General features: G+C 43.5%; 1 protein-coding gene across 1 annotated transcript in view; it reads right to left on the reverse strand.

The window, feature by feature from the left end:
- LRRC8D (leucine rich repeat containing 8 family, member D) overlaps window positions 1–23,315 on the reverse strand; it is a 111,964-nt gene that overhangs the window by 81,718 nt on the left and 6,931 nt on the right. Inside the window, exon 2 of the mRNA XM_004689792.2 lies at window positions 7,522–7,662. The gene's annotated coding sequence lies outside the window, so the exon portion shown is untranslated. The remainder of the gene's footprint in view (window positions 1–7,521; window positions 7,663–23,315) is intronic.

Here is a 23,315-nt window from a genome sequence, read left to right on the forward strand (position 1 = left end):
CTCTCTGTCCAGGGAAAGGTAAGGCAGGCCCTGCACAGGCCTGGACCAGGACTCGGACCCATGATGCACCTCCAACCTCTTCTGGTTTTGCTCCGTGATCTCTGCCCCACTCATGCATATTCCATGTTTCTCCCCTGCTGAACTCTTCTGGCCTGACCCTTGGCTGCTGCTTCTGCATGTTCTCCTGTGAAGCTTGGTAAACAGTCCAGTCCCTCCAATAGTCAACACCAGAATCACCTCCATCCTTAATGAATTCTTTCCTCAAAGACAAGGCAGACAAATCACTCTCTTTTGTGCTCCATTCTCTTCTGATCACCATGTGTTGGTGCAAAGTGCCTCATATTCTAAACTCCAGTTAATGATTTATGTGTCTATCTCCTGAGGTCAGGCACTGTGTTATATTCACATTGTAGCTTCAGAACTTAATACAATGACGGGACACAGGAGGTAGGAGGAACAGAGATAAAGGAAGTAAGATTTAATAGTGTAGCGCTCAGCAAATGTCATTGAACAGATGAAGCAGCTTGGCTGTCAATTATATTAGAATAATTAAGTAAGAGAGGAGAATGTTGAGACAGGAGGACCTGACAGTTGGTGAGGTGAGTAGAGAGGAACCTGAAGGAAAAAGGGAAAATATCGATAATGATGAAGCCTTCTCTGAGTACACAAGTTCAGTCAGGTCAGTAATGGAGACTGTTAAAATTCTGGTGAATGCTTAAGTAAATCTTGTTTAAAAAGCACAACTGAAGAACAATTCCAAGGAAAGTGATGTTACCTGTCTAAACAGGTACTGGACTCTAAAATACTTGACATTATAATTGTAGCACTCGTTGTGCAAACAGAAAGTTTCAGTACTTATATCTGCATATAAGTCACCAAAAAAAAACACCTTAAGAACTGTTGACAAAGGAAAATGAAACATAACCCATTACCCATATTCTCCTAGTAATGATGGCTGAAGATAACTTCTTTGGCTTAGATGAGCCATGTCATGCAATATGTATTCTGAGACTAAGTTTTCCCCCACATCAACATCAAATTTATGTATAATCCTAAACCATGTCAGGTACAACATAGTGTGATCACTTTATATGTCAGAACAATACTGTGTTCTGCTTGGAAGGGCAAATGAAGTCTTCTAGCATTCAGTGTGACATCAACTGGAAGATGGAGGAGAAACGAGACCCAGGGAGCAGGGAACAGAGTGAAACAAGGTAAACTTGCAGAAAACCAAATCAAAACGGGTAATGTTTTTCCAATAATAAAGAAACATCTATAATTAACAGGCTTTCAAGGGTACTCAGCCATGAATTAGAGCATCACACCTCATAAAACATTCATTCAGAGGCTACGCCAGGAACACACACCCCAGCTCCCAGCACATGCAGCGCTGCAGAAGCCTTTAAAGGGAGACACCCACTACACAGAGAACCCCACAGACAACCAGACGCGAAAGGGAGCCATGACTGCTTCAAAATTAGTTAAGACCGAGAAAGAAATGCAATGTTAGGAATATTCAATCAAATCGTGTGGAAAATGAAACAATATCCCCAGAGGATCAAACACACATTCAGAAAACACAAATGTACAAAGAGTTAACACACGTGCAAATAAGGGCAAGAAATCTATTTAAAAATCTGTAGAGAATGAGTAGACTGTTGGTAAATAATATTGGGGAAACTGACTTGCAATATGACAAATTTTTTTAAGTAAAAATGGACTGGCCCTCCCCCGTGGCTCAACGGGTTAAAGCAATGCACTATGTAGCTACTTGCAGCCACTGCAGCCACAGTTTGATCCCCAGCCGGGGAGGTGACCCACATGGCGCAGCAGACCTCTCCTGACCCGCCCACTGCTCCCCTCAGCAGTGTGTTTCACTGGATCTGCCTGTTCTGCTCCCCACTCTGTCTCCGATGAATCTTCTCACCCCTTTGCACCTCTGGCCGGTACCCCAGTTGTTGTATACATAAATAATTTTTTTAAGTAAAATAAAAATGGCCATACACGTTACATTAGATCTTAAATTCCAAATTGTTTAAAAACCCAAATGAGAGTAAATCTATAAAGCTAATAAAGTGAGGACATACAGCATTATAAGCCCAGTTTCTTAAATGATTCAAAATGCAGAGGCTACAATAATACTTAAAACTGGTGGATTTAACTACATTAAAGATTTTTATTGTTAATGAGAGCATCATCAACCAAGTTTTCAGAAAAATTCAAAGTGAGAGAAAGTATTTACTATGTTGAAACCTAAAAACAGATTAATTTTTAGAGTCTATAAAAAGAACACCACAAGAAATACTTCAACGATCGTTTTACAATAAAAAGAGCTTCAATACATTGTACAGAAAAATTAAATTAATTAAATAAAGAAGTATTCCATCCTACTTGTAAAAAAAAAAAAAAACAGAAAAAAACAGAAGCGTAAAATTAAAGTAGGAGATACAATCGCCATCTACTGGATTAGCAAAAAGCAGGAAATCTGTTAATAAAAAAAGAAGTCATTGTGCATTATTGACAGATATATAAACCTAACAACAATATGTGTCATTTCTAGCAAAACAACTAAGATTTTTTTATCATATGATGCAGTAATGCTGCTTGTTGGCAAAACTGTCTCAAGAAACTTTCACCAATAGAAAGCCAAAACTATTTATAAAAATGTTGATTCTGTCACATCCCTACCCTAACACTTTTCTGTGGTTTTTATCTTCATTGACAAGGTAAGACTGAACAAAATGTTATCAATTCTCTTTGCAGGTGAGCTTAGGACAGGAAAAAGCAGAGGGAACTGATTTAGGGTGGGGACTGACAAGCCTGGATTCGAGTCCAGGACCTCACTTGCCCGTGTGACTAGGATAAATTACAATCTCTGCCTGACTCAGTTTCTGTCACTATGATACAGAACAGGAGCACCCTGCCCAAGGTCAGCAGGATTAGAGCTGATCCATGCACAGTGCGTAGCATACACGAGGGGTTCAGTAAATGGTGTGATTTTGATTTTATCAAAAAGTCACATTATACACACTAAACCTCATAGATTTGGGTGTCCTGCCTAATCTGTGTCCAGCACAATACCAAAGCCACAGCAACCGGCCTGGAAGCCAGAGAGACTGATTCAACATGAACTTAAATGTCAGTTTTTTTTTTCCCCTGCAAGACAAGGTAAATAGCACCTGCCTTTCCATACACTGGCCAAAAACTATAAAGATTTCCTGGTCAGTATAGAAAACCTCTCTCAAAATTTTAACTTCTGAAAAGCTAATAAAAAGCTACAGCTGCTAGACCATCACCAGTGGTGAGTCTGCAACTGGAGTCCGCGTCCTGACCCCACAGCATATGAGGAAGGCAGGCTTTTCACCCAACACAGCAGTGAAGATGTTTTAGAAATTCAGCTTTCGGACAGCAACTGTAAGCCCTCACAACTGAACATGAAACAGCATATAACCCAGAAATGAGAGCAGATCCAAACTGAGGACTTCACACATCCCCTGCCCAATACACAACGAATAGAAAAAATGCCACCCGGGAATCTTTCTAACCTGAAGGCTAACACAGTTTGATGCAGGAATAAAAAAGAAATCATTGTGCAACATTGATGGAGATATAAACCTGACAACAATAGGTGTAGCTTCTAGCAAAATTATTAAGCTTCTATCTAATATTACTAAGCAGTAATATTGCTTGTTGGTAGTACTGTCTCAAGAGACTTTCGCCAACAGAAAGCCTGCAGTACTGCAACACAGCACTCTGGACAGGTCCTGACTGGGGCTGGGGCCTGTGGACTTCAGGACACCGGGAGTGGTCTGCAGACTGATTCCCCGCCTCACATGTGTGATACGCCTTCTCCAATACCAGAAGATACTGTGCCATTATTTATAATGAGTGACACTGAATAGCAACTTGCCACTAGGTATTTGCAATCATTTGAGATAAGTAAAACTCTAAACCAGTCAACATCTTTGCAATCTTTTTGTATTAAAGAAACCTTTCTGATTATGTAAGGGTGGTGAAGTACTGCTTTGAAGTTTAGTTTCCAACTGGAGATAACGTTGATTTTATAATAGACATGAAGAGGGGATTTTGAAAAAAACTTTAAAAACTCACATTTATCTCCACTTCTAGTCCTCTTGACCATTAACTTTTCCTTGGCATTTAACATCAAAGCTACTTAGCCTTTCAGTCGTAGCCTCTCAGATGGAGGAGACACACGGCTGATCACTAGCCAGAGCAACTGCCCAACACGACAGAAACTGTACTAACAATATGTACCTAAATCATTTCATGCCTCACTTCCCTTCTCTTTTTTCCCTCACTTCCTTTCTCCCACTTTGACACAATTTTATTGAGGGGAAGTTGTAAATAAATCCATACTCCAACTGCTAAAGAGAAAATAAATATTTAGTGTAGAATTTCCCAAGGAAAATGTACTCCAAATCTTAATTTATATTCTTCTAGATGCAAAGTAAAATCCTAGTCAAGGAAAAACATAAGCACTGCTTATTTCTGTTGGGTGAATACTACAGAAACATTTAATATATAAAGTATGTTTTGCCCACATCTTTCTGTGAGTTTTCCAGAAGATTATCCTGAACTGGGATGGGAAGTGGAGGCTCGGTATGATGGCGGTTTGGTAAACATGACAGGCAGTAAGGTGCCGGGAGGAGGTACCATAGACATCATTTCTTAACTTGCTCAGTATTTCCTTTCTGGGATGTGAACTATCATTGGAATAAATGAGAAATACTGACTTTTTAATTCTAAAAGCTAAAATATTCTACTCTTCAAAAAAGTCTTGTTCCCCAAGAATTGATACATCTGTAAGTGAAAATATACCATCAGAATTCTGGCAGTGAAAAACAAATCCCACTGATGCAAACACAGCTAAATCTAGTCACTGGGAGAAAAGTGTAAATTTCAAGCAAAACAATCCCTGAGATCTGGGCGGACAGGAGTGGAAAAGGATCTGGAAATTTTAGTAGGGCTGATCTCCAATCAGGTGTTTCTTGGCTCTGTGCTGGAATGGCTGAAGATCACTGAATCAGCATTGCTAGCTCTTCCTTAGGCGGCAACTGTCCAGATTATAAAAGAGCCAAAGGCTATAAATCAAAAGATTTGCTCAAGCCCCAACATCTCCATTTTCTAATATGGCGATTGAAAAGTCATATATCATCAGCTTCAGTTTCCTCTCTCCAGAAAGTGGAATCCTGTCACCAGATTGTTAAAAGCAGAAACCAATTATAAATGAGATATAGAAAATATGCTTTAGAAACAAACAAAAAAGGGGCCCTCCCTGGTGGCTCAATGGGGTAGGTAGCAGCATTGTAAGCTGGCCACAGGCGCTTCTGCGCAAATTCAATCTCTGGCCCTGGAGGTGACCCACATGGCACAGCAGACCTCTCCTGTTTCCCTACTGCTCCCCTCAATGGTGGATTTCAGGCATTCTGCTGTTCTGCTCCCCACTCTACCTCTGGTGAATCCTCTCACCGCCCCACCCCTGTACCTCTGCCCTATATCCCAGTTCTGTATGCATTAAAAAAAAAAAAGAGGAACTAAAGGGCAGTTATTACTCCTGGGTTGAATTTCCACCTGGGTGGGAGTAAATACTGTTCCTAAATAAAACAAAGAATTGGCAGATTGCAAAGGCCATCCTATTATATGTTGAAGCAGAGTGACAGATGCTGAAGAAAGTCTTCAAAGAAATTAATAAACTAGAGCGTCAGGATTACACCTGGGTATAAAAATAGAGGCAAAATATTCCAGTTGTAGAGGTCTTTCAAGAATCACTTAAGGAGTTGCTTTCACTTTTAAATCTCATGATGTATTTAGAAAAAGAAGAGACATAAACAGACATCTCGGAATTAAATCTGAATTTAAGAAGTCCATGTCTTTCTAGAAGACGAAATTAATTGCTCTGTTCTCATAATGTATCTTAGCTACTTACTGCTAATTATACCAATTATTGATACTATCACAGTGCTCATAGCAGCTGCATTTTAAAAGAGATTAAAGTTCTGAAGGACTAGTGGAATATTGTGATCTTATAATTCAAATTACCTCCATACTGCTGATGAGAAAAAAAAAAGAGGGAAAGGATAGTACAAATTTACCAGGCTATTCAACTACAAAAGATTTCCCTCTAAAAGCAAAATTAATTGTGTACCAAGTAGTTTTCATAATACATAAATATTTTACCAGATTAGAACGGTATAGTCAGCATATGACATGAGGAATTTGAATTCTACAACTGGCCCTGCCTTCTGAGAAGCATGGTCACCCAACAGGGTGAAGGAGCGGTGTGCTTGCAGTCCTGGGAGTACAGACTTCCCCTCCTTGCTGGAGAAAGAACCCCTTTGTAGATTTCATTTTCCTCCCTCCAATCATTCACTCACATCCTTTTTTCAAAACATGCTACTCACTTTGCTAGTGTTCAAATGTTTGAGACACAATCTTCCCATCAAACTTATTCTTTTCAACCATCCCACTTCTCCTAGCATCCTTCCACAACTGGAGTTCCATTAGGCAGATAAATTCAGTGGAGAAAAAGGCCAGGATTTCATTGGGGGAGGTGTCAACCTTTCTTAGTCTGTAAAGAACGAAGCTTCCAGAGAAGTGAAGCAAAGAATCTGTGCATCAAGTCAACCTTTTCCCTACCACTTTATTCTCCATCTATGAACATCTGAGACAGGGCAGGACAGGGAGGTTAAATGGTAGCACCCTTCCTAGTAAATCTGAGAAAAGTCAGTCTGACGAATACTGGAATTTAATGAATAAAGATGTCTGGCTCCTACCTTTAAAGTAACTTCTGTCTCAGGGAGGAAGTCCACCACTGGCTTTACCAAGCCAGACACCAGACTTAATGGGTCAATCAGCCACCCCTCATTCCCGGGAAAGGTGGAAACTACCTTTCCTCTCTGCAGCACTAATTCCCCCAGTTCCTGAAGGTCTGGCTCTCCCAAGACAGAATGCAAAGAGTGGACTCCTGTTTCACAGCTGGAAGGATGGGGATTCTTAGCCTGGGCACCAACACTCCTGTTCTCCATTCCACCCCCCCCCAAAGCTTCATCCACAGCTCCTCCCTTTCTCTCCCGAGGTCCCCCCTTCTCTGCTCCCCTCAAAATATTCTCACCGATCTCAGTAACACCCAACCCTTCCAGAAGATGTATGGAGATAACCCTAGGCCAGCACTGAGGAACAAAGAGCCGCTGCTTCAGGCAGCAGCTGGAGGAGGAAGAGGGTGGCCAGGGCAGCTGGGGACTCAGGCAGCCTCTGGGCAGCCTCTGGGTGCAGACAGCCCAGCCTGGAAAGCTCGGGCAGGTCCTGCGGACACAGAGCGCTGCCTCAAGCCTTCTCGGAGGAAGCCACAGAGTTTGGCAGACCCTTACGGGAGAAAGCGTGGGGCGGACCACGAAGACGCACCAAGTGCAGCTGCAGCACCGAGCTGGAGATCCGGCTCGAGGCGCTCTGCAGACTGTGCCCGCCCGCCACGGGGATGGGGGGGGGGGGCGACCCACGCACCTGGACCAGGTGGTCACCCTGCTCCCTCAGGGCGCTCTGCGGGGACTGGGCTTCGCGGGGGCTCCGCAGGCTGAAGCAAGGCAGCGACTTCACTCCTCCATCCTGGGACCCGGCAGCACGTTACAGACAGCCGTGCACTTCCTGTTTGGAGACAGCAGCGGGAGAGAGCCCGAGAGGGATCTGAGTGTTGGCAGCTTGGAGGGAGGGGCGCGGGCCGGGGAGGGAGCACGGGGGCTGCGGGTTGCATAATCGCTGCCCGCCACGCCAGGGTCTGCACCGGCTCCCTCCCGGGCGCCACTGGCCACAGAGGAGACCCGAGACCCGAAAGGCGGCTCCCGCGGCCCGGCCTCCCCCTGCCGGCCACCTCTCCCTAGGCAGCTGGCCGCAGGCAGCCAGCCCCCCAGGACCTCCGCTCCCCACTAATACCGAAGTCTCGGAGCTACCGGCGCTCCTGGCGGGCGCTCCTGGCGGGCGCCCCGGCAGTCTGCCTGCCTTTCCCTTCTTTCCTGTCCTCCCCGCCTCCGCCCCATGGAAAAAAAAAATCACCTCGGGGAAGGTGTAAAGGCAAGACTGAGCCTTTCCAGGGAGCGGAGGCTGGATTTATGTAAAACCTTAAAGTTAATAGCCACATCCTAGTGTACCCACTAGTCAGCTTAGCAGAGGAAGGAGCTTCAGGATGGGAAATGACTTGTCCCATGCCTCGGCTGGACTCAAACTAGAGCATGTATTTGGCTACCGCCAACTGTGGAAAAAAAAAAAAAAATTCAGGGTTTCTCGGGCCTCTACTACAGCGCTCAGTCTCGCTCAGTCTCGCACAGTAAAGCGCTCCGATATTAACTCACGCACACCAGTTCTACATGAAGGATAATCGCATAGAGCATACTTCCAGAAAACAATTGTTTCTCTGGGTGTATGATTCCCTGAACAGTTCCAAAGTTCTGGGGTTAAGTTCATTATGTTACCCTCTGAACTTCAGAGCACTGTTTAAAAAAACAGTAAACAGATGGTTTAAGAATTTGCCATATGCAGCGTTGTCCGGTGCCTGGAGGTGGCATGTGTTCTGTGCTGGGTGTCTGAGCTTTGGGATGTGGGGGCTTCACCTGTAACCTGTGTGCCTTCGTGAACACAAATGTATCCGGTTAAAGGGCACTTAGGAGACTGTCACTGATCAAGCTCCTTTTAGCATCAAACTGATGACTGAAGTAAATGTTATTCACGTTTCAAACGCAAAATGAAGAGTAAGAACTTAAAGGATAGCAATTCCCGTAAAAAGCTAAATGTTGACTTGAGCTAAAAGACATGGATATGTATGGAGACATTTGGTGCTAAGGCAGGGTCTCATTTTAATCTTAGTCATATCATTTCCCCACGGAGCTGCAAAAGCCCTACCCTCATACTCCCAACTGAGGAAATGGGGTCAGAGAAGTTAAGTAACTGTCCTCATGTATTAGCCAGAAAGTGGGCAAATGGAGAGCTGGATAACACTTCATCTTCCTTAAGTATGAACTCTAGGCCATTTCCTCTACACAGCTAAATTCTCAAAATAATAGTGAATTCTGGGAGAAAAACCCAACCCAGTGACCATCTGTGACCCATTCCCTCAGCCCCCAAAGGTCCTAGCACTTCCCTGATATCACTGCTGTGGAGCTGGTGGCTTACCTTGATACCTCGAGCAGAGTGCACCCTGCCCCTGCCATTATCTGCCCCTGGCTCTGTCAGCCTTTTCAGAATTACTCAGTGGCAAAAGTTCAAAAGGTTCTGGGCCACTCGGATGCCAAGGTACAAAGTCTGTAGGTTCAGAACCCAATCAGCTGACTAATATTTGTCCCCAGATTTCTTTTTCACTACATGGCCTTTTTTAAGAAGGCAAAACAAACAAGCAAACACGCATGGCCTCTCCTTAGAGTGAAACTTGAAATTCTCTCATTTTCTGGTTCCTCCTGCTTTAGTTTTTAGTTCACTTGCACCTGTCGGTAGTAGGCAGCTACCAGCCTCCTAGCGCAGGTAAGACATAGAGCTCAGATTAAAGGTGCTCAAGAGTGTTGGCAACAGTGAGACCCAGAACACTCAGAGAGATAGATGGTGGGAGGAAGCCAGCACTTCTGTGTTCTCTCCAGGTGAGCTCCTCTCACTCACCTTTTGCCACCAGCTCACTAGGCAGCACAGAATAAGCTGGAAAGCGGTGAGGTGAAGGGCAGGGCATGAGTGTACAGGTGGGGGCCTCAAGAATGAGGCAGGGGCTGGGCAGGGCAGAGTGCCAGCCTTCAGACAGGCACAGGCTAAGGAGGGCTTATCTCTGAAAATTTCCTAGGGGGACTGAGAAGACATTTTAGGGTCCAGGTCTGCTACTCTTATTGCCAGCTCTTTCCTTCTCTCAGCCCCTTTTTTTATCCTAGACTTGACAACTTGCCATCTCTTTTCACAAACCTAATTCCTCTTCACAAAATGCCTGGAAAGCGGGGATGGGAATGTGCAGCTCACAACATCTCTCACTTTTCTCTCATTAAAAACAAACCTGGCCCTCCCTGGTGGCGCAGCGGGTTAAAGCACAGCACTGAGAATCTAAAGCCGCTTCCGCTTCCGCACGATTCCCGCCTGCCCAGGAGGTGACCACATGGCATAGCAGACCCCTCCTGACCCGCCCACTGCTCCCCTCAGCGGTGAACTTCGTAGATCTGCCTGTTCTGTTCCCCACGCTGTCTCTGGTGAAGCCTCTCACCGCCCCTGAGCCTCTGGCCTGTACCCCAGTTCTGTATGCACAAATAAATAAATCTTTAAAAAACAAACAAACAAACAAAAAAAAAACAAACCTGTTGGGCTCTCCCTGGTGACTCAACGGGTTAAAGAACAGCACTGTGAAGCTAGCTGCAGCTGCTTCAGCATGAGTTCAATCCCGGCCAGGCAAGTGACCTACATGGCCTGGCAGACCTCTCCTGACTCGCCCGCCCTCTGCTCCCCAGATCTGCCTGTTATGCTTCCCACTATGTCTCTGGTGAATCTTCTCACAGCCCTCCAACTCTGGCCTGTACCACAGTTCTGTATTTATAAATAAATCTCAAGGAAAAAAAGAGAAAAGAATGCTGTCAATTACACTTTATTTTTGAGGATACAATTCTATCATAAATACCTAGAGATCTCTACTTATATTTCTGTTGCTGTATAATTCTGAAGGAGTTATAGAGGGAAAACCTCTGAAGAAAAAGGAAATTCTTAAGGAAAAGCAAAAGAAACATGCTAAAATTAACCTGTAGCATCTTACATTTCTGGATTTGGGAAGATGAGACTATTTAGTTTCTAAAAATCTCCGTTGTGCTGAAAAATGCAAAGTCATTAGTGCAAAAGTAGTCAACAGTGAGCTATTCCTATTTTGTCCTAGTACTGTGATGAGAGATAGCTTTATGCTGTATTTTAAACTGTATACCCTTTAACAGGAAGTGAAACATGGGAAAGCATCCATGGGGCTTAGGAAGCCATTTGCAGGTGTCGCTGGCTACACACCTGTTTCATGAACTCTCCTCCAGGGCAGCTGTCAGCCAAGAGGTAAGAGCAACCCCGTTTCTCTCTTATACTCCCAATAACTAAAGCTCTCCTCTTTTTTTTAAAGTATTTATTAACATTTACTCCATGTATGGATGCCAAACTTCATAGTGTGGGTAAATCCAAAGACCGTATCTTCCCAACAAGTTTCCTAGCAACCACAGGCCTAAGCATCATATCATACTTTCCCAGGACAGTTACTCTGTCCATTCTGTGTTTCATGGAGAAGTGTTCTTCCTGGCTACTGTTGAGTAGAAAGATTATACTAAAATTATAATCTCATGAGAAAAGGAAAATGAACACATTTTTTTTTCCTATGGGGTTGTGTAGCTGCAAAAGGTTAAGGTTGACCATGGAAGAGTTTTGGGGGTTCACTTTGCATGTCTCCACTCCCTAATACCCAAGTCATGAAGACAAGGACATTGTGAAAGACATTTAGAGGCTGCAAACTGAGTGACAAGAGCTGGCTTCTCTGAGAACTAAGGGGTGTGTTGGAGGAACTCATACCCCAAAATGCTACTTGCTTATCTCTCTTCATCTTCAGAAAGACCTCCCTTTGGTGGTTAACAATGTTTGCCACAAGATTTTGCTGTGTGAATATTAGAATTGTAGACTATTAGTACGGCTAGATTTTGCAAACAAGAAAAAGAAAAATGACAAGCTGTCTGGCTACCTAAGAGATTGCCTGTCTGCGCTAGCGGCCTGCACAGCAGCGTCTCTGTCTCTGTCTTCATTTCTCAGGCAGCACATGCAACAGACGCTCCTGTGAAGGTCTCTGGCACTCACTCTCACCTCCAAGCCTCTGCAAAACCTGGGCCATGGCTTTCAAGCAAGACCTTCTCAAAGCCAACTGGCTGACTTGATTGGCAAGTCAGGGTTACCCACAGGGTTATTACCCATCTTCATGGGGCCAGCAAGTCATTTCCTGTAGCAAAACGTAGCAAGGCGGGTAGAGGGTACAAGTTCTCCTTTTTAAAAACTCTGCCTGCAAAATGGTGTAGGCTTCCTTCTGGCCACAGAGTTTTCTGGTGTTAAGCTAAGGGGAAAAGCAGTGCTCATAGAACCCTGAAGCATTTACAGCATTGTTTGATTATAATATTGATGAGAAAAAAAAACAAAACAAAACAAAAACAATCTCTGCTGCTGCTGACCGAAACAACCACTACTAGAGGACCTGCTTTCCTCAGCCACCATGTGGCTTCCAGTCACAAGTTTCAGGGGCCTGCGGACAACATGAACTGAAGACTTATGAGACTCAGGAGGCCAAGGCCCAGGAGCAGCACAAGTGCCTCAGCTCAGGGCCTCGGTGTTCTTAGCTTCCAGCACATACCTCAATAAGCTCATTCCCCACTGCATAGAATCAGCAACATTTACACAGGACCCTCGTGCGCCCTGCTTCACTGTATTGTCATGGCTGCCTTCATCGCAGCTTCAGTGTCATAGAGTTCCAGGAAGTGAAACTCACAGATGCTGAGTTTGATAATGAGTTAGAACCCAGCCTGGGTCTATCCTATTGCCTTCTAATTAGCAAGAAATGAACGGTCATCTGGGCTGTGGATTTACTCTCCTGTGCTACTCATCAGAAGAATCTCATTTTAAAAACACAACTTGCAACATTCCTTTGCAACAGCATCTTGGCCTTTCATTGCCTTGCCAAATTTTGATAAAGTATCAACTATACACCTAGATTTAAAAACAGGCCAACTGATGTTAAACCCTGGCAATCTACAATGAATTAAATTAGGTGAAGTATGCAACTGAATACTCATTGGTAAAACAACATAGATACTGGCCAATCAAGTTAAGATGGACAAAATCTTAATATATTGTTTTCCAAGTTTCTCCTCTCATTTCTTCAGTTAATATGCAAATACATATGTAAATTTTGCCACTTGGACTAATGCACTGTGATTTAGTGAGGTACCTACAAAGAACAGCAAGAAACCACAAACGTTTGACTAAACACAAATGCCTGTATGAAAGGAAAGAGTATTCAAAATGTTCACAGCACAGACTGTTAGCAACAGTCCTTCCGTGCAGCCGATGGATGGTGATGTGTGCGGTGCAGACTGAACGCTGTCCTCCAAGGCATTTCCCTTTGGAAGGCATGTTTTGTCTAGTCATCTTCTGAACTGTTTGGGAATGTAGTCACAAAATAATATATTAGCAAATCAAACAATTTAAAGGAACGGTCCTAATAAACTAAATAAATACACCTCACTAAGACAAGGTAGTCTTAGAAATAATTTTAAAACACAAGTAGCTGTATAACACACCTTAATGTAGCAAAATATGAGTTGATATGGAATAAGACATATCACTGTCTTTTAAGTATATCAATTCTCAACCACCCACTATGAGAGTCCAACAGAAGAAAAGTTATACATAACTTAAGGTGGCAAAATCAGGATGCTTTTCATTTCCTTGACTTTTATAGTAAAATTGTTAAGGCAAATAATATAAAAGAATCAAAGTTGCCTGGAAAATCCAGCAGTGTTATTATAAATTCTTGAAAGATCATTCATCAGCTTTTAAATGAATCCCAGCTAAACAAATTGCAACTGGTTCATGTATCACTCAATTATTACTGACAACAACCTGATGAGGTAGAAATTACCATTAACTCCATGTAACAGATCAGGAAACAGACACAGAGATGTCAACTGATTTGCCCAGGGAAACACTGCTACAAATACCAGAATTTGGGCAGCTTGTCTGGCCACAGAGTTGACTTTTAACAGACATTTTTTAAAATAAATTTTCTCCTGTAGGTTTTTTTTTTTAAATAAAGATTTATTTATGCATACAGAACTGGGGTACAGGCCAGAGGTGTTGGAGCAGTGAAAGGATTCACCAGAGGCAGAGTGGGGAGCAGAACAGGCCACATGATGAAGTACACCGCTGAGGGGAGCAGCGGGTGGGTCAGGAGAAGTCTCCCACGCCATGTGGGTCACCTCTGGATGGGGATCAAACTTGCACTGAAGCAGCTGCTGCGAGCTTGCAGTGCTGCGTTCCTAACATGTTGCGCCACCGGGGAGAACCTTAACATTTTAACACCAAGAGGGCACAACTGGGATGGGTTTGCTTTTTTCTCCAGCATGAAAGTACCCTATGTGTAGTCCTGTGCAGACAGCAGAAGGGGTACAGGGAAAGGCTAGGAGGTTTTTCTTTTTTTGCAAGCAGAATGGAGCCACTGGTTGTGGGGACAGGGACACAGAGCCTGCTACATGTTGCTAAATGAAGGAATTCTGAGAAGAAAGGTAAAAATATTTGTAGACTGGAAAAGTCAGGAAGAGGGCTATTTCCTCACCTTGACCAGAAGCCTAGATTTCAAGGCTCTAGGACCTCTGGCTACAGCACAACTGAATTAACAAGGTAAGACAATGCAATGAACCCCGTGTACTCTGATCTAGGTGAAGCATTTGATACAGTGTCCCAGGAGTCAGCATCTCTAAATCAACTCTAACTACAAGAACCACAAAGGAATTAAGCAGAGTAGAATGAAAACAACAACAACAAAAAACAAACAAACAAACAAAAAAAAACCAAACACCGGATACATCTAGTAGTATGAAGAAAGGAGCCACAAGGAACAGTATCCAATCTGTATTCAAAAGTAACTTAGAAATTATTCACACTGTTATAATCAAATTTGCACATAACATTAATTTGGGAGGTGTGAAAAGGGCAAATGAGGGCGAGCCAACTGGCTTGGTTAAATTAACAGGGAGGTGAAGAAAAACAAGAAGTTCAGTTTCATTTTTGTGCTCCCTTTAATTTTCAGGGAGGAGCTGAAGCTGCCCAATGGGTAGCCACCGCCTCCAGTCCTGAAATACCAAGACTGAACTAAGTAAAATAAGCAACAGCGAATTGGAGATGTTAAAAAAACGTAGGACCTCAGGTCTGAATGTCACAAAGCATGATCCTATGATTCCTCACACCATCAGTAAAGTTCCACGGGAAATAATATTTCTTTCAACAAGAAGACATTAGCAAAACTCAGAGAAATGAAGGGGCTCAGAGGCTGACTGCAGAGGTCAGATGAGAAAGTCAGTGGTGTATGTATAATCTGGCCCCACTACAAATATGCCGCACAGGCAGAAGGTCATGAGAATGGTTTGCAAACATATGGCAGCACAAAGAACAGAGAAGAAGGGGGAAGCACAGAGAACTAACATTATTTTTTTAAGCATAAATTATAATTTCTAATTTCTTTAATGTTGAGACATCACTTCTCCCTTGTTAGAACTGTTTGCCTTACCAGCAAAAATTATACTTTAAAAGTCAGTAGTTTATTTAGAACTCAAGAAATGGTAGTAACAGAGGTCTGTAATGTTTGGCTGGGGAGGGGACGGAAATGGCCTAAATTCAGATTGGTCCCAGAAAATGTACAAGGGACCATTACTTCATTCATCTCTTAGAGACTGAAGGGCTGAACTGCAGCTCACATGCAGCAGAATCCAGATCGTGTGCTGCAGGAGACTGTCAAAGAGGAGACCATCACCAACACAATGTGACATACTCCATTCTTTCTAATTACCAAAAAAAGGGGAAATTTGCACAAGGGCATAAGGTTAGAGCAACACCATTCACGATATAAATGGGACAATGTATGTGAAAATGACTGCATTGATATTATTCATATTTAAAAGGGAAAAGGCAAACCATAAATTTTAAATAGACACATCTTCCCCAGCCAGGTTTAAAAATCATCCACACATACAGAAAAAGGAACTCCTACACTGCTGGTGGAATGTCAATGGACCAGCCACTACAGAGAGCTATGTGGAGGTTCTTTAACATACTAAAAATGGATCCGTCATACAATCTAGCTAGTCCACTCCTAGGAATCTACCCAAAGAATACAAACACTAATTTGAAAGGAAACCTGAATGCCTATGTTATTGCAGCATATTTACAATAGCCAAAGCATGGAGACAACTTAAAAAATGCTCATAAACAGATGAATAAATCAAGATGTGGTATATATTAATCGTGGAGTACTACTCAGCAATCAAAAATGATAAACGTATACCATTTGCAGTAACATAGATGGAGCTGGAAGGGATTATGCTCAGTGAAATAAATCAGAAGGAAAAAAGATAAATATCAGATTATTTCAGCTATATAATATAGACAAACCTTGAAAGCTGATCAAAGATATGAGACATCCAGGAGAAGAAAGTAAGAAGTAAAAACAGGGAGGGGAAGAGCACAAGGGAATAAGGTGATATTAGGGTACTTTGGTGGTGGGAGACCTACAACACACTTGAGGGGGGAAATCATATACTGTCAAAAAGTTCACAACAGGGCCCTCCCTGGTGGTGTAATGAGTTAGGACACAGCACTGCAAGCTTGCAGCAGCTGCTTCAGTGAGTTTGATCCCCGGCCCTGGAAGTGACCCACATGGCGTGGCAGACCTCTCCTGACCTGTCCGCTGCTCCCCTCAGCAGTGTACTTCGTCAGTCTGTCTACTCTGCTCCCCACTCTGTCTCTGGTGAATCCTTGTACCACCCCTGTACCTCTGGCCTGTACCCCAGTTCTGTATGCATAAATAAAATAAATCTAAAAAAAAGAAAAAGTTCACAACAATGTACAAAAAAAACTATTTCTTAATAAAAGTCACCATGGACAATCCTCAAAGTAGCCTCAGCCCAGACCCCTCTCCTAAATGTCCTAATACTATAGGAAATGTTCCCTTATCTGGTTGCATTTAGAATCACCTGCAAGGCTTTTGAAACAGTCCCCAACCCTCCCACAGATCTACAGCAGCAGAATTACAAAGGGGTGTTTTCCCAGAATGTGGACTTTCAGAAACCTCCAAGTGAACCAAAGCCCGAGCCCGGGCTGTGGGAACCTCTGCTGTAGACAGTCTGCCCTTCCCTCACTCTCCCACCAGTCACTGCAGTCAGAGATGAGCGAGGTAGTTTCCTTCTCAAGAACCCTTACTGGAATCACCTTCAAAGGCAATGGAATGAGGTCCAAATTCCTTAGCAGGACACTCCAGGCGCTGTGTAATGTGGCCTGAGCTCCTTTTCTGCCCTCCTTTCTTCCCGCATCCCTCACTTTATTCCAGCACCATCCCCCAAGCGTCTTCCACAATCCTTGTATGTCTCCTGACTTTCCTGTCCACAATGTTCCCTACCCTTCCCCTACCAGTCACCTTCTTCCTCATCCTTCAAGGCTCTACTGGTTGTGAAACCTCCTCTGACTTTTCCAGTCAGTTTCAGTATCAGGGGCAGACTGCGAATGAGGTGGAACTGTTGTCAAAATTAAGTTCTTTTAGTTACTTACTAGCACTATGACCCTTGAGAGGATTTAGCCACCTTGAGACTCAATTTTGTAATCTTTGAAGCCTGCCCCTGAAATAATACTGACCTTCGTGACTGATATGAAAATAAAACAAGAAAGGTATTCAGCCCAGTGTGGACCACATAAAATACAGCAGGATGATAGCTGCTGATATTATTATTTATTATTAACTGCTGTCTCCCATCCAACTAGAAAGCTTTGCAGACAAAGTATTTGCTTTCATTAACAACAAAAAAGGCATTTGCTTTCAGAGCAATGCGCAGTGATGTCTTAAAGTCCTTTCTCCTTACCCAGTTCTCTTCTGTCACCAAGGACATTTCATAATATATCTTTTGAGCAGTCAGCTCTGACTCCCTGTTCTTCCCTTCAAAAATCAATGTGCAAAATCTAGCGAACAAGCCCTGTCAGTGTCCGACCTACTCCATCTTGGCTTTTTGCTTTGAACGACAGTAACTGCCTGCAGCCACAGTGTCGCTACCCAGAGAATTGCCCGCTTCACCCGTACAACAAACAGCACTTTGTAGGCAAACTGGCAGCAAGCCCAAAGTAGGAGGGGGAAACCTTGGAGAGGAGGTTTGTGCCAGAAACTGAGTTGACTGCCCTGCATACTGTAACACAGGTAAGGAGAGAACAGGAAAGGAAAGGCACTCAGACCAACACAAACTTCCCCAACTACTCCCAACAGCTACCTGGCCGTGTATCCCTGCACAAGGTCCCGGAGACACACAATCTTTGAACCAGGACCCCTTCCCGCATTTCAAAGGACATGCAGGTCCACTCAGCACGTGAGCACACAAGGCTACTGTTATTAGTAAATAATGCCATACACAACAGCTTCTTATCCTCATCAAGCCAATCTGTTGGCCTGGCTTCCCTGCCCCCACGTGCAGGGAAGGAAACCCACATCTCCAGAGAGGCAAGGTCACACAAGTCAGCCCAGACAGAGCAGGGCCAGCACTTGAGTCCTCCCAGCTCCAAGTCCTGGGTCTTTCCCAGTGCCCGATATTAACTGTGAAAAGCGAGCTTTGAAATATTCTCACAAGCCCACCAAAGTTACCACTTGTACAGGTAAAGGCAAGATAGGTTTTGTGCCATTGTAAACAATTCTGGTGCCAAGAGTGAAGACTGTGCCATCAACTGCAGTCCTGGAGCCAGCAGCCACGTATGTGAGGGGACTGGTCCAGGAAGATTCCTCAGCTTTCTGTTCCTAGAGGGAAATTGTTTCGTGACAGTTTTGTTTGTTCATTTAACTGGAGGAGGCGGTATTAGGGGAGGGATACAATTTTTCTTTCACTTTCTAAAATCAAATGCTGATTCTGAATTTAAGGCAGAGGTGGTGGGCAAAACAAACTTTTACACACATATTTTTTTCATATAAAAGATGATGCTAGAAAAAAAATGTATAATCCTGGTTGTGATCAAGTACACGACAATAAGGCTATCCTCCATATATACAGGTGGTAAAGCCAAGCCTGCTGGAGTTAGATCACAGCTCTGCCACTTTGCGGGCTCGAACCCCTTGGCTGCTCAGTGGTGGAGGTCAGGGTTGGGGAGGGCTACAGCCAGACTGGAGACCTGGGCTCCAGGAAAGGCTGCTGGTCCTCCCTGGTGGTGCATCATATTGAGGCACAGCACTGCAAGCTGGCCACAGCTGCTTTGGTGCGAGTTCGATCCCCACCCTGGAGGTGACCCACATGGCACAGCAGACCTCTCCTGACCTGTCCGCTGCTCCCCTCAGCATGTACTTCATCAGTCTGCCTGTTCTGCTCCCTGCTCTGTCTCTGGTGAATCCTCTCACCATCCCTGCACCTCTGGCCTGTACCCCAGTTCTGTATGCATAAACCTTTTTTTTTTTTTTAAGGCTGCTATGAATAACTGTCTTAATGTATGAAAAGTGCTCTAAACAGTGCTACACATGAGTGAGTACTTACATTAGTGTTTCCTATTATTACTTCCAGAAGAGATTAGTGTTTATGGTTGTGTTCTTGAAGCATATTTTTAAGATGTTTAAAGAAGACATCTTGTACAATTTATTAATCCATAATGCCTCAAGTCAGCACAAAGATTCTAAGTTTCACTTCCTGATAGGATCTTCCAGGATTTCCATCTGTGGATTAGAGTCCCTAGAAGAACAACAGTGGAATCTGAAGAATTTTCCTCCTTCCCAGCAACAGTGTGAACAACCTGCACTCATTCAATACCACAAATGGGCTGCCATGTGATGGGGGGGGGGAAGACCCCTGTCACGTTAAACTAATGTGGGGACACGTATTCAAAATGAATCTTTTAAATTCTGAAAGCAACTTTTAAAAATTCAAGTTACACCAGCTGACAAAGACGTGGTTCAGATCATACAAAACAGTACTTCCAAGGACTGGAATAAAACCTGCTGATGAATCAAAAGGTTTCTTTCCTGGAAAACACTGAAATTCCAGGAACAATGTGCCATAGTTGGGATGATTTTTTTTTTCTTCTTCATGTGGATGTTTAAGAGGAAAATGCTCTCGAAAAAGTCCCCCGTTCGGCAAGGAGTCTAGATTGATCCCCTTTCTTTCAAAGGGATCAGATGTACAACATATTCTTTAAATGAAGGAAGAGATTTCCCCAGAAAAGCAGATCAGACTAATGTCTGACAAATCAGCAGGGCCTAATACAGGTCTGAGGTTGCATTCTGCCTGGACACCCAGCACAGGAGAGGGTTAAAACCAGCCAGGCTGTTCCTTAAGCAGTTTCTGATGCTCAGAAACAGCCCTGAGGCCAGCAACTCCCCAGAAAGGACAGTGGGGCCTGCACCACAGGGTGCCAAGCACAGCTGTCTCCAGGGCAAAATGAGCTGGTGTCCACAGCCATCTGGGTGCCTGGAACTGCTCTGCACCCCCCTTTTTGCCCTCCTTCCAGGGAGGGAAGGCAAAATTGGCTTGTACTCGAACTCGCCAACTTTCTCCAAAGCAAACATTTCCCAGCTTGTTTGGCTAACATTGTGCTGTCAGCTCTTCTTCGGTCCACTTTTTGCCTCTCTGTTCTCCTTTCTGACGTCAGTCCATTCTCTTCCTTGTCACCTCCATTCTCTTTTGCAGAAGCCACCACATAAACTTCATACGCATAGTAAGCACAACAGTGAAATAGCACACGGCTCACCCACATGGGTTCTCAGTTTATTTCTTAAAGAATCTTCGAGTTACAAATTTCCTTTTCTCGGGTAAAGACCTTATACTTTCCCTCTCTTCCCTATTAAGCCCAAATCAATTTTGAGCTCTAAGCAAATCTTCCTCTTCCTTTATCTCCTGGGGTAGAAGATCTTGCTTCACCTCTGAGCAACTCTTGCTCTTTATTCTCTACCTGGACCCATGTGCACCCACCCCAGGCTCCCATCATCTCCTGGCTGCTCCATGCCATAATCCACGCACTTCTCCCTGAATCTGTTACTCCTAGGGCTGGACAACTGTGTCCACTCCACACACAGCAGACCAAAAGTACCATTACAAGGATGAGGCTTTCAGTTTGTTTTGTTCTGTTTGTGCATGGGGAGAGGGGAGGCAGGTCACAAGACGGTAATATGTGAAACAAATCTTTTTGATTTATTTCCACTTAAATTGGTGTTTTAAAGTTGTATCATGCTTCTGTTTGACTCCGAGGCTTCAGTTTATCTGGCCCCTGAAGAACTATCTATCTCTCTAAAGTCCTGAGTTGGAAGGCTGAATCCAGCCCACAAAGCTATTTTGTTTGGGCTGCAGGAAGTTCTTATTTAAAATGATAAGTCAGCCAATCTTTTCAATCAGAAGGTTTTTCTTTTTTACATAATAATCCAGATTTCTGGCTTAGGGTGATAAATCAGAAGGTCTGGCAAGACTGGCCCACATTCCCATATGGCAGTGAGTGGCTGCTGAGATCAGCTGAACAGACCCCTTTACACAGGACCTGTATTTTCCGCTCTGCCCAGGTCCACCCCTTCCCTCCTGATTAGCCTGCCCTGAGGCCGAGTACCAGCTGCCACAAACCAGCCTATGTGAGGGCAGCTTCCAGCAGGGTTTGGCATTTGCCTGGACCCTGGGGCTATCGCTAGCATCCAACTCTCCCTCCATCCCTCTGGCTAGCGTGCAAATTACAGATGGAATTATAAAGTTTTGCTTGGTAGAGAATTTTCCAGGTACAAAGAACTAAGTGAAGAAGAAAAAGTTCCATAATAGAAAAATATTTGAAAAGAACTAAGTTAAACAGAATGTCTATCTTTTTATTTTCCCTTTCTCTCCTGCCCTCTCTTATTAGAAGGAGGGGGTATATTTATGTGCACTGTGTAACACTGTGTAACACTGAGGATCACTTCCTAATCTGTATTTTGTATTATTGTTCACATGAAAAATAGAAGTTAATGTACAAACAGAATGAATTCACTCTGCTGAAATGATTATACTTGAGCATAATGCATGTATTATTAATAAAACAGATTATAAACATTATAAACGCATGATAAAGGTATGTGGATTTAATTTATTGTTTATTTAGAAAACATGGGGGAGGGGAGGAAGCTCCCTTGTGGCCTAGGGGTTAAGTCTCAGTATGATATATCATCTCTACAGCCTGAGTTCAATCCCAGCCAGGAAGCTGACCCACATGGCACAGAAGATCTCTCCTGTCTCACCCGCTGCTTCAGCAGTGTACTCCAATAAATCAGCATTAAATTCTGCTCCCCACTCTGTCTCTGATGAATCGTCTCACCTATCACACCTATGGCCTATATCCCAGTTCTTTCTACAAACAAATAAAAAAAAAAAAAGCCAATAGCATGTTCATTTAAAAAAATAAACAGAAAACATGGCTAATGATTATGTATCTAACTGCTGCTTATTATTACTGGATGTTAACATGTTTATGTTACAGCATTTATTCAGCACACCTTAGCAACATCTTTACATAATATATTAATGACATGTAATTGATGGATTGCAAATTAGTTACAGCTCCAGGTGACATTATTATACACAATAGCTGTGATGGGGCCAGATTCTAACCGGAGGAGATGCTTAACATATACAGCTGCAACTGGCATCCCACTACCACCAACATATGGGTAATGAGAGCAAACAGGGCTAGAGAAAGCACCCAAAACAACTGAGTGATTTTCAATACCTTCTCAATTCTAGGATAAGCTTCACTCAAGTGGCATTACCAACAAATCACTACTTGTCAAAACAGTGTGCATTGATGAGGACAGTAGCCCCAAGCCTGCAGAAGTGAGGCCACTCAGCACTGCTTCTCACAGACGCGTCCCTGCATTTCTCATCTGATCCATGAGGAACGCAAATTAGACACACTGTGAGGTTCCTCTGCACCTCAGAGTGGAATGCCAGTGTTTTCCTAAGAGAGAAATTATTAGGTATTATAAGATGAATATAAAGAAGTCTAAGCAGAGAAATGAGAAGAGTGCAGTTGATAAAGGCTTTGAAATAAGCAAAGCCAGTTTCAAATTCTACCTCCACACTTCCATGTGACTTTTTTTGTGGAGATCACTAAACTCTCAAGCCCAGTTCCCTCATCTGTAAGGAGGGAATAAGCCCACCTTGTGCCCAGGCTTGTTCTGAAGATGAGGAGGGAATGCATGAGCCTGAGTTCAGACAATCAATAAATGCCAAAAAGTACTAGCTATTACTAATGTATATGCCATAAATTGTAGTTTGCAACCAGCCTACTTTAAAAAAAAAAATCTAGAACATCTAGTTATATCTGCAAATAAATGGATTTTAAGGCTTATTCAGCGGGGCGGGGGGCATCACAGCATCATGGGGCTACCTTCCAAAGATTTTTGTTTTTGGGCATTTCTCAGTACTGGTTTGGGAACAATCAGGGCAGAGAATTTTGACTGCTGGCATTTCCTACTTTGTGTGATGAGTATGCTGAATCTGTACTGGATTGCAATCTGGAAAGACAGCTTTCCTGTGATCAACATT

The sequence above is a fragment of the Condylura cristata genome, unplaced genomic scaffold (assembly GCF_000260355.1).
Source record: "Condylura cristata isolate star-nosed mole 26May11 unplaced genomic scaffold, ConCri1.0 scaffold00026, whole genome shotgun sequence".
NCBI lineage: Eukaryota > Metazoa > Chordata > Mammalia > Eulipotyphla > Talpidae > Condylura > Condylura cristata.